Source organism: Euphorbia lathyris, chromosome 1, assembly GCF_963576675.1.
Source record: "Euphorbia lathyris chromosome 1, ddEupLath1.1, whole genome shotgun sequence".
NCBI lineage: Eukaryota > Viridiplantae > Streptophyta > Magnoliopsida > Malpighiales > Euphorbiaceae > Euphorbia > Euphorbia lathyris.
In genome coordinates, this window is record NC_088910.1 from 99,745,512 (window position 1) to 99,754,537 (window position 9,026).

Genomic DNA, 9,026 nt, shown 5'->3' on the forward strand with positions numbered 1-9,026 from the left:
AAGGATCGATTGTACAGTGATAGGCCACTGACTGGCGATGGTTCCCTGTCGTTAGCAGATGAGGTTGTAAAAGGGAGAACTCGTCTGATTGACTGTCCTAGGTTTATTACACTAGTACAGAAATGGCCTATGGCCACGGTCGTTTATCATCATTAGCCACGGTTGTACGACCGTGGCCAAAGGAGGCGTGGCAAATGCTTGACATCTTTAGCCACGGTTGTTCGACCGTGGCCAAAGAGGCATTAGAGTCAGTTTTTAAGTATAACAGACTCTAATGTCTTATGTTTTGGCCACAGTTGTTGCGAAAAACCGTGGCTAAAAGGGTCTTTAGCCACGGTCTTTCGTAACAACCGACTCTAATACTCTAACCATTAGAGTCGGTTGTAGAAAAACTGTGGCTAATGATAAGAGCATTGAAGTCGGTTGTTGTAACAACCAACTCCAATGCTCTAATCATTAGAGTTGGTTGTTCTGCAACCATGACTAATGTTGCTCTATTTTTTTGTATTACTGTAATTAACGGTAAACAAAATTTGTTATCCTCAATCGTTTACTGTAATCAAAACTGATCCTGATATATTACTGAAATTAAATGCAAAATCAATAAAAATATACACAAATATTATAACAATAAAATCTGTCGTAATGCATCAAACTATAAACAACAATATAAAACTTGCAATATAATACATCAAACTATAAGCAACAAATTGCTAAAGCAGACATTTTGCTAATTAAACAACTTTTTACTTATGAAATAAGAAAAAGGACAGATTCAATGATAAACAAAGTATTATCATGTCAGTAAGAGTACATACTATGTCGAATAACAATTTGGCTCTATCTTTGCAGCTAACTGTAACTACTGAGTAACCCTTTTCTTTACACCTTTCAACTATTATCTCTGGCTTTAAACATGGAGAATGATAATCTCCATCTGTAAATTGTTTGCAGAATAATAGCAATCATCATGCATTTCCTTGACTTCCTCTGTAAATTCTTTGCAGTTTGAAGAGCATCTCTACCATTCTGAACATGATCTACTGCATTTGTCACCTGTACTTATCATTTTTAAGAATCATCCATCTGAAATTCAATGTTTCATTTACAAACAGGAAACGCACAAACAAACCTGACTTTCAATGTTATCTAAAATTTCTCCTTGGGCCTCAACAAGAACAACCATATCAAGGTATATCTGTTTAAGTATATCACACATCAACACAATTTTTGTTTTCTAATTCATGTTTAATTCCATTTTCCTGATGAAAGTCAATGAGCTTCTTCTCTATTTCCTTTACAGCATCATGCCTCTTTTGGATTTATTCCACAGTATTTAGCACCTGCAACAACCAATGCCTTAATCGAAAAATTCAATGTTGAATTGGTACAGATAAGAGATTAGAATTCCATTCATACCTGAACTCTACCCATCCTCTTGAATTGCCTTTTGAAATATTTGCTCGCTGTTTCCAGTTTATATCGAGTTGTCAATTGTCTAACAGGAACCAAATTTAATTAATTATGGCTACATTTTTATCCAAAATAGCATAATTTTTAGTTTCAAAACTTATGCCTTGCCCACTTCATCAATATCCTTCTCCATTCGGTTCTTTATAGCTATATTTATTTTTATAGAAAGGAAAGATATAAGTGGAACATGTATAACTTGAGATGTAGACCATAATTTTACCTTTCACGACATATGCTTTATCACAGACTTGGATTCCTCATTAGCATCCTGTCCAAATTAATTATATTTGAAGTGATGAAGCATCATGATCTAACAGCTAGAATCACTGTGTTTCTCTAAACAAGCCATCTTTTAATATAGCAAAATCTATGCTAATTGGAAGATGTGAACATACCTTGGAGGTTCTTAAGACCTTATCGACCTATTTCTCCACCTCTTGTATCTAAAGGAAGTACAAGTGTAAGAAGGCAATCACAGACAACCACCATAAATTAGGCTCTCAACCCTTATTTTCCTAGCTAGCTCGGACATCAATTACATGAAATACAAAATTATACATGCTTATTGAAAGCTTCCATTCCCACATCGGTGCTGCTCCTTGGAGTCTCCATCCCCATTTCAATATCATCACTCATTTTACCATTGCTTAACTGTCAAATTATTCCATAACTTATCACTTTTTAGTTCATTTTATTTGTATCCTTCAAGAAATTGCAGGAAAACATACTGATTAAGATCGTTTACCTTTATACTTGAGCTGTTTGCAAATCATGGAACTTAGCCATAGCCCCTCAACGTAGCAGGAAATAGAACAAGGAGAATATAGACCTCCTTCTCGAAATTAATTATAGACAGAAATGGACGAGTTATTCATTGAAGAATGTGATTGAATTGATGTATATAGTAGCTTACATAGATGCATCGTCGAATTGTAAATGGATAACTCATATTGTTGAAAAGCTCATCAGTTGTCATTTTGCTAAACTAAGACAGCACATAAATTAAGGTTTGATATGGAATTCTTAGAAGGGGAGGGAAAACTTTTCCAGCTTCTACAATCTTCAATGCAACTACAACTGTTATCTCCAGCTTTCTGCTTGATTTTGAACTGCCTAGTTGTTGTATTGCCTGCCTTTTTACATACAAACCAAGCTAGTTTCCTATTTTGTTCAGAAGTAGTGTTCTTGAATTTTGAGAAGATAAGGCCACAAGGATAGAACTTGGATGACCTAAACCCGAGAAGACACTACCGGATTCCAAGCTTTCTTTTTGCTAAAAAAAAGACATATAGAAGATAGGTAGATGAGGTTTCAGTTCATCACAGATTAGCAGAAACAGTGTTTTGTATATTTTGTTATAGAGCTTGACACTGATGCCTCTTGTAAAGTAAGATCCTCAATATTGGATTTCTTTTCTTTTAACTCTATAATCATATTCTATAGTTTCATTTTCAGTCACATGGTTCCTTTTTTACCAATTAAGCTTTTGATTAACTTAGTTTGCTAATGATCTGTTGAACAGAGCTCGCAGAAAACTATCTGCCATTGTGTCATGGGAGAACAGCAAGAAAGCAGCCATAGAGGCTGAGTTGAAGCAAATTGAGGTAACAAGTTAAACCTTATATTTCAAAAGGATAAAGGGCGGCCCGGTCGCATTACGCGTCCCCGCTGAGCGAGGGTCCGGGGAGGGGTCCCACCACAAGGGTGTATTGGGGGCAAGCCTTCCCTTGCCAATTTAATTGGCAAGAGGCCACTCCTAAGACTCGAACCCGTGACCTCTGGTCACACGGCAACAACGTTTTTACCGTTGCGCCAAAAGCTAAAAATTTCCCCTAACTTGGGATTTAACATTCACGGACAAAACAATGAATTTTAATCTTAGCGTTTAATAGTGTAATTTCAAGCCTCCTCTCGTTAAGGCTAAATGAGTTTTTTCATTAACAACAAATTGCAATTTCAAACCTTACTGTGTGAAAAGAAAGTTTGAGGTTAAGAGGGAGTGAAAACATAAAATTACATATGAAAAACAACAGCCTGCAGTAATTCTTTATCTTCCTAAAAAAAATTGTATTTCTTAATGAATTTCTATCGTTTCACCCTCAAATATTTGGTTTTGACACTGCTACTAATTGACATTAATTATGTATGTTTAGGAAAAACTGGAGAAGAAAAAGGCAGAGTATGCAGAGAAAATGAAAAACAAAAGTGGCACTAATTCACAAGGCAGCAGAAGAGCAAAGAGCAGTGATTGAAGCTAAACGCGGGAAAGATATTCTCAAGGCGGAAGAGATTGTTGCCAAGTACCGAGCAACTGGAACTGCTCCAAAGAAGCTCCTTGGATGTTTTTAGGCTAGATTCCTATCCTCAGGTTTGGTTGAACATTATTGGTGTATTTATGGTGGTTCTATTGGTTTATTTGATTATTAGTGTTTGTCTTTTTATAGGGGAAGTTGGTGAAATGTTTCAATTATTGTGTTACATGTCTGTGTGTTTGTGCTTTGTGAATATACTATTTAAAATATTGTTTGAAAGTTCAATTTGTAAGAAGCAAATACATTGAGACAGCAGCTAAATTTATGGATGAACACGTGATTTCTCTGGCTTATCTTTAGAAGTGGCAATTCGGCTTATCTTATCATAATCATGTTAAGTTATCTATATGTGTCGATATGATATAAAACCGAAAATAAAACCATATAGCCAAATACAAGTATGATATTACCACCCACTACACCAACGAATAAAAGACATGAATATTTAGAAAAACACATATATGACATTTGAAATATACAGTAAAGGTAAAAAGCACATACAACAACAAGTTCATATGTTTGGCATTAAAAAATATAATGAAACAAGATTATCCATTAAAATTATAATCAAGATTTAATCAATTTTTAATGCAAAAATCATGTTTCCATATTTACCCATTCTGTCCTCAGCAGATTCATCCATCCATCACCACTCTGCTTGTCGCTCTTAGGAAAGTTTCCCGAACCTGCGCAAGAAATAAGAAATTAGAACAATAAAATACCAGATCCAAATCAAATAGACAATTTATGAATATAAAATATAAAAAATGTTCCACTTCATGGAGCATGTATCACACGGCTGACGAAGGGGCTAAATTTTGATCAAAATAAACAGTACATGGACTGAATCTTACCATATTTGAAGTTCAGAGGCTTAATATCAAAATTTGAACAGGTACAGGGAAACAAGTATCCTTTTGCTGAATTGATAATAAAAGTAAAGTGGTGACACAATGTGAAAACTGAAAATAGACAGTAAACTACCGATCGACAAAGCAAATAGGTATAGGCAATAAAAAACATAATTGATTGTGTAATAATGAACTCGTTACATTAAAGCTCATGAGTGAGCAAGTTTATTGTGTAATAATTGATGGTGTTCTGTCATCCTTCATAACACCATCTGAGATCATACCTTAAGCAAGTTGCAAATACAAGAACTCCTCATGTTTCTCAAAAACTATCTTAGGAAGGAATGTGAACTTTTTCATCTCAAACTTAGTGTTCTCTGAACTATTATCAGAGCTCAAACCATTACTTTGACCATTGGATTCAACTACAGAACTCCTTACTTGAAAATAAACTTCCATCCCTTCCAAAATCCCAGTCTTTTTATAACTCCTAACTCATAACTCAAGTTTGATTCTTGTAATTAATTAGTCAGCACTCAGGTTCTGAAGTAAATCAACAATGTAACCTCTCTGCTCGGGTTAATATAAGAAAATGAACTGACCTTCGGGTTTTGGCAGAAAGGATCAATCCTCTCTTCTCTTAGACGTTTGAACATGTTGAGGTCCCAATGAATCCTAAACTGAAGCACAAAGAACACAACAATTACCATGAGAGGGAGTTTATCAATTTTAAAAAAGTAAACTTACAGATGCAATTTATCAACAATCTATAAGCTAGAACCTGAATTCCTTATAATCTTAGATTCCGAGATTCGTTGGTGCTGACAGCTCACTCACGGGAAAACCTGTCGAGATTGAATGGATAAGTTTTCAAGGCAAGGAAATAAAACGACACCAATATATCACTTTACAAAATAATTTCAATGCTGGAAGAGAGCCTTAAGTAAATAAAAGTAACCACCTTCACCAACAAAACCAGACTGGAAGTTTCAATGCATGAAGTGGTTCTACCTTCAATCTCAAACATATTCAAAATAATCACAACAGAAGCATTCAAATCAGTTAAAATCTCATCAATCGGCATAACTATAAGTCAGAGCAATGAATCTTAACCAACATGAGCAGTAATTATATGAAATTACTCAACTTGAACTTCAATTTTTGTCTTAAGCTTACAGATAACCCTTAACCAAAGATCATAAATCACATATTGAGGAAGTTATTCAGATGCTCAATAATAACGCTCAATCTTAATGTTGTATTGTAAGAAACAGACAAAACAGACTCACAAGTAAATGTAAGCCAATTACTTCTATTAGCTGCTATATAACGATGTTCCTTCCCAAGTTCATAGTTTCCAGCTTTCAGAAACTGGCGACATACATGTGGATGTGGTGTTGCACATTAAGCAAACCTAAGTTAATGGCTTCTCTAAACCCATATGATAAAGGAAACCAGAAGAGCGAACACGAACACGGACGGAACCAGAAGTCGGAACACGAACACCGAAAAACTCATAATAAACGAAACCCATAAGAAAGAACACAGAAAAAGAAATCATAAATGAAACCCAGAAGATAGAACACTAACCCATAAAAGAAATCATTCACCTAGGGTCTGCTTGGATGGGGGTTAGAGGAGGTTCATTAAAGGGAGGGGAGGGAGGGGAGGGGAGGGGAGGGAAGGAAAGGAAAGGAAGGGGATGGGAGATTATTTATATAACCTTCAAGACTGAAATTGAGGTTATTTTAAGGTTTTTGAACCTCTATTTAACCCTCATTTAAACTTAAACTCCTAGTCAAGCAAGATTAGACAAGGTTAGAAAAATAACCTCCACTTAAACTCCTTCCCAAACAAGGTTAGGAAAATAACCTCCCTTTAATGAACCTCCTCTAACCCCCATCCAAGCAGACCCTTACCTCTTTTCTGTTGTTTCTGCCACAATCGAAAGAATGGTGGTTGTCGACGCAAATGAGAGAAAGAAGGAGAAAGATGCTAATACCTAGGTTGCGCAAAGGAGAGAAAGAGAAAGGGGAGAACCATACGTACGATTCATAAATGGATCTTTCGAGTCGGTTATTTAATTAACCGACTCTAAAGAGTAATTGGCATCGGTTTTCAATGAACCAACACCATTAACTCCAATAATTGGGGTCGATTCTATCTGAACCGATGCCAATTACTGGCTCATTAGCCTCGGTTTATATTTAAACCGACGCTAATTATTAGGTCATTAGCCTCGGTTTAAGAAGAACCGACACCAATGATCGTTCAAACCGTGCGCCATTTTTAAAAATTACATTTAGAGTCGGGTTTTTCAAAAAACTGACTCCAATGCTCTAACTATTTGAGTCGGTTTTTTAAATAACCGACTCTGATTACCTGTAGCCACGGTTTTGCAAATAACCGTAGCTAAAAAGGCATGGCCGTAGGCCATTTCTATACTAGTGTTACTCAGCTTTGTGCCTAATTTTAGCAGGCTCATACATACAACCGAGGTACTAACGCGGTGGTTCATCGCTGCATTTGGGTGAGGTGGCAGGTGCCTAAGACAGGTTGGGTTAAGGTTAATACTGATGGTTCCTGTAAGGGGAACCCGAGGCTTGCTTCCATGGAGTCTAATCTAAGATGAGAAAGGAGAATGGCTTGGAGATTTTTGTGTTGATATCGGGTTTTGTACGGTTACGCTGGCAGAAATTTGGGGACTATACTATGGTTTATGCTTATTTTAGGATAAGGGATTCCAGAAGGTTAAAGTCGAGTTGGACTCGAGGACTATGCTGCAGCTATTGGCCGGTGTGACGGATCTCCACCACCCATACGACTAGATTTTTGTTCGCTGCCAAGAGCGGCAGGACAGGGATTGGTCGATTGAGTTTCTGCATAATTAAAAAGAAGAAAATTGTGATACTGATTGGTTGGCGAACTTCGCAGGTTATTGTTCGATGGGTCATCATGAGTTTGATTCGCCTTCTGCAGGCCTCTAGGAGATCTTGTCGTCTAATGATAGAGGATCAATGCTTCGTAAAGTGATTCATTCTTACTTCATGTTTCTTTTTTTCTTGTTTCTTGGCTTTCAGCCTTCCATGTCAATAAAAAAAAATGATTTCTATCAAGATTTATAGTGCAATATACATCTTGTTTATTGAAAATGTTAGAATTTTGATTGAGTAACGAATTAAACTTTAAAATTTGCTAAGTAAATATCAACTCTTTACTATTCGGGTAACTTTTATTTTTCACTTAGATAAGATTTTATTATGAGAAGCATATATATAATGTTTTGAATATAATAAAATGATATATAAATGAAAAGAAAAATTTCTATAAAAAGAAAAAAAAAAATTATGTGGAATTTAAATGACACATAGTTATAAAGAGCCAAATATTAGTAGTATGATTTTATTTAATGCCCAATTTAGATATCTATGATGAAGATATTATTTTGCAATTTGCAAAAGATGAATATTATTATACTATATCTGATCTGAATACCAAGAAAATGCTTTTTCTTTATCTTTGTTTATCTTTTATGGGTTTTAAGACAGACACGAGCATAAAGTCTATTTTGGACCCACAGAAAAACAATCCCCTTCGTTTTATTTCATGTTATTGATTGCAATGAGATGGGACATATTATTCTCTTAACTGCACTTCAAAAGCCTGATTATTAGCAATCTTTATGATTAATTAATAAATTGAAAAGTTTCGTCCTTTCAAAACAAAAAAAATAAATTGAAAATTTTGTAATAAAAAACCTAAATTGAAAAATTACTTTTTAGCTCTCATTTTTTGGTTTAATATATAAATTCACCATTAAACTTGATGGACATTTGGCAAGATTTGTTGACACGCAACTGATGAAACTTGGTCGTTGTATTTTTTTTAAGATGTGTGCAATATATTTTCTTTATTTAACTTACTTTTTTACAATTGAGTAATTAGTTGATTACATTTTACGCAAGTTCAAATGGCTAACCGAACATTTTATGTAAGTTGAGAAAACTATTAGGACACTTTAAAAGTTCAGGGATCAATCAAGCTTATTAAACAAATTCAGACCCCAAATAATGTATTAGCCTAAAAAAATAAAAAAAAAGGATAAATTAAAAATGAAATACTCAAATTTCTCCAAACTCCTTTTTCTCTATCTTTCTACTTCAGAATATATATGAATCAATTTTGGATCTTAACTGATTTTCACTATAAGAAAAAGGAAGTTAATTAGAGATTTCTCTTCTTCTTCTCTAACCTAAGTCTAATCAAAACATCATCACCACTATTGGCACGAATTTTCTAACCCCTATAAAGTGTTCATGTTAACCTTAAGCTACATGTTTGATTGGGTAAATTTCAATTTTCATACATCAAAGTCAAAGCTTAACAAAAC

The 9,026-nt window shown here is 34.8% G+C and overlaps 1 long non-coding RNA gene across 9 annotated transcripts; it reads right to left on the reverse strand.

Annotated features, from left to right (window-relative positions):
- Positions 1-669: 669 nt before the first annotated feature.
- On the reverse strand, positions 670-6,306 carry LOC136208764 (uncharacterized). 9 transcript variants are annotated; one of them, XR_010677282.1, is made up of 9 exons: positions 6,227-6,306; positions 5,418-5,481; positions 5,239-5,316; positions 2,219-4,471; positions 1,869-2,124; positions 1,694-1,741; positions 1,420-1,498; positions 1,133-1,343; positions 670-1,056 (listed from the first exon to the last, which is right to left on the reverse strand). It is a non-coding gene; the product is annotated as an uncharacterized lncRNA (long non-coding RNA). The 9 variants fall into 9 exon arrangements; XR_010677281.1 differs by lacking the exon at positions 670-1,056 and having other exon boundaries at positions 1,134-1,343; positions 2,219-2,305; positions 4,401-4,471; XR_010677283.1 differs by lacking the exon at positions 670-1,056 and having other exon boundaries at positions 1,134-1,343; positions 1,869-1,916; positions 2,032-2,124.
- Positions 6,307-9,026: the final 2,720 nt, after the last annotated feature.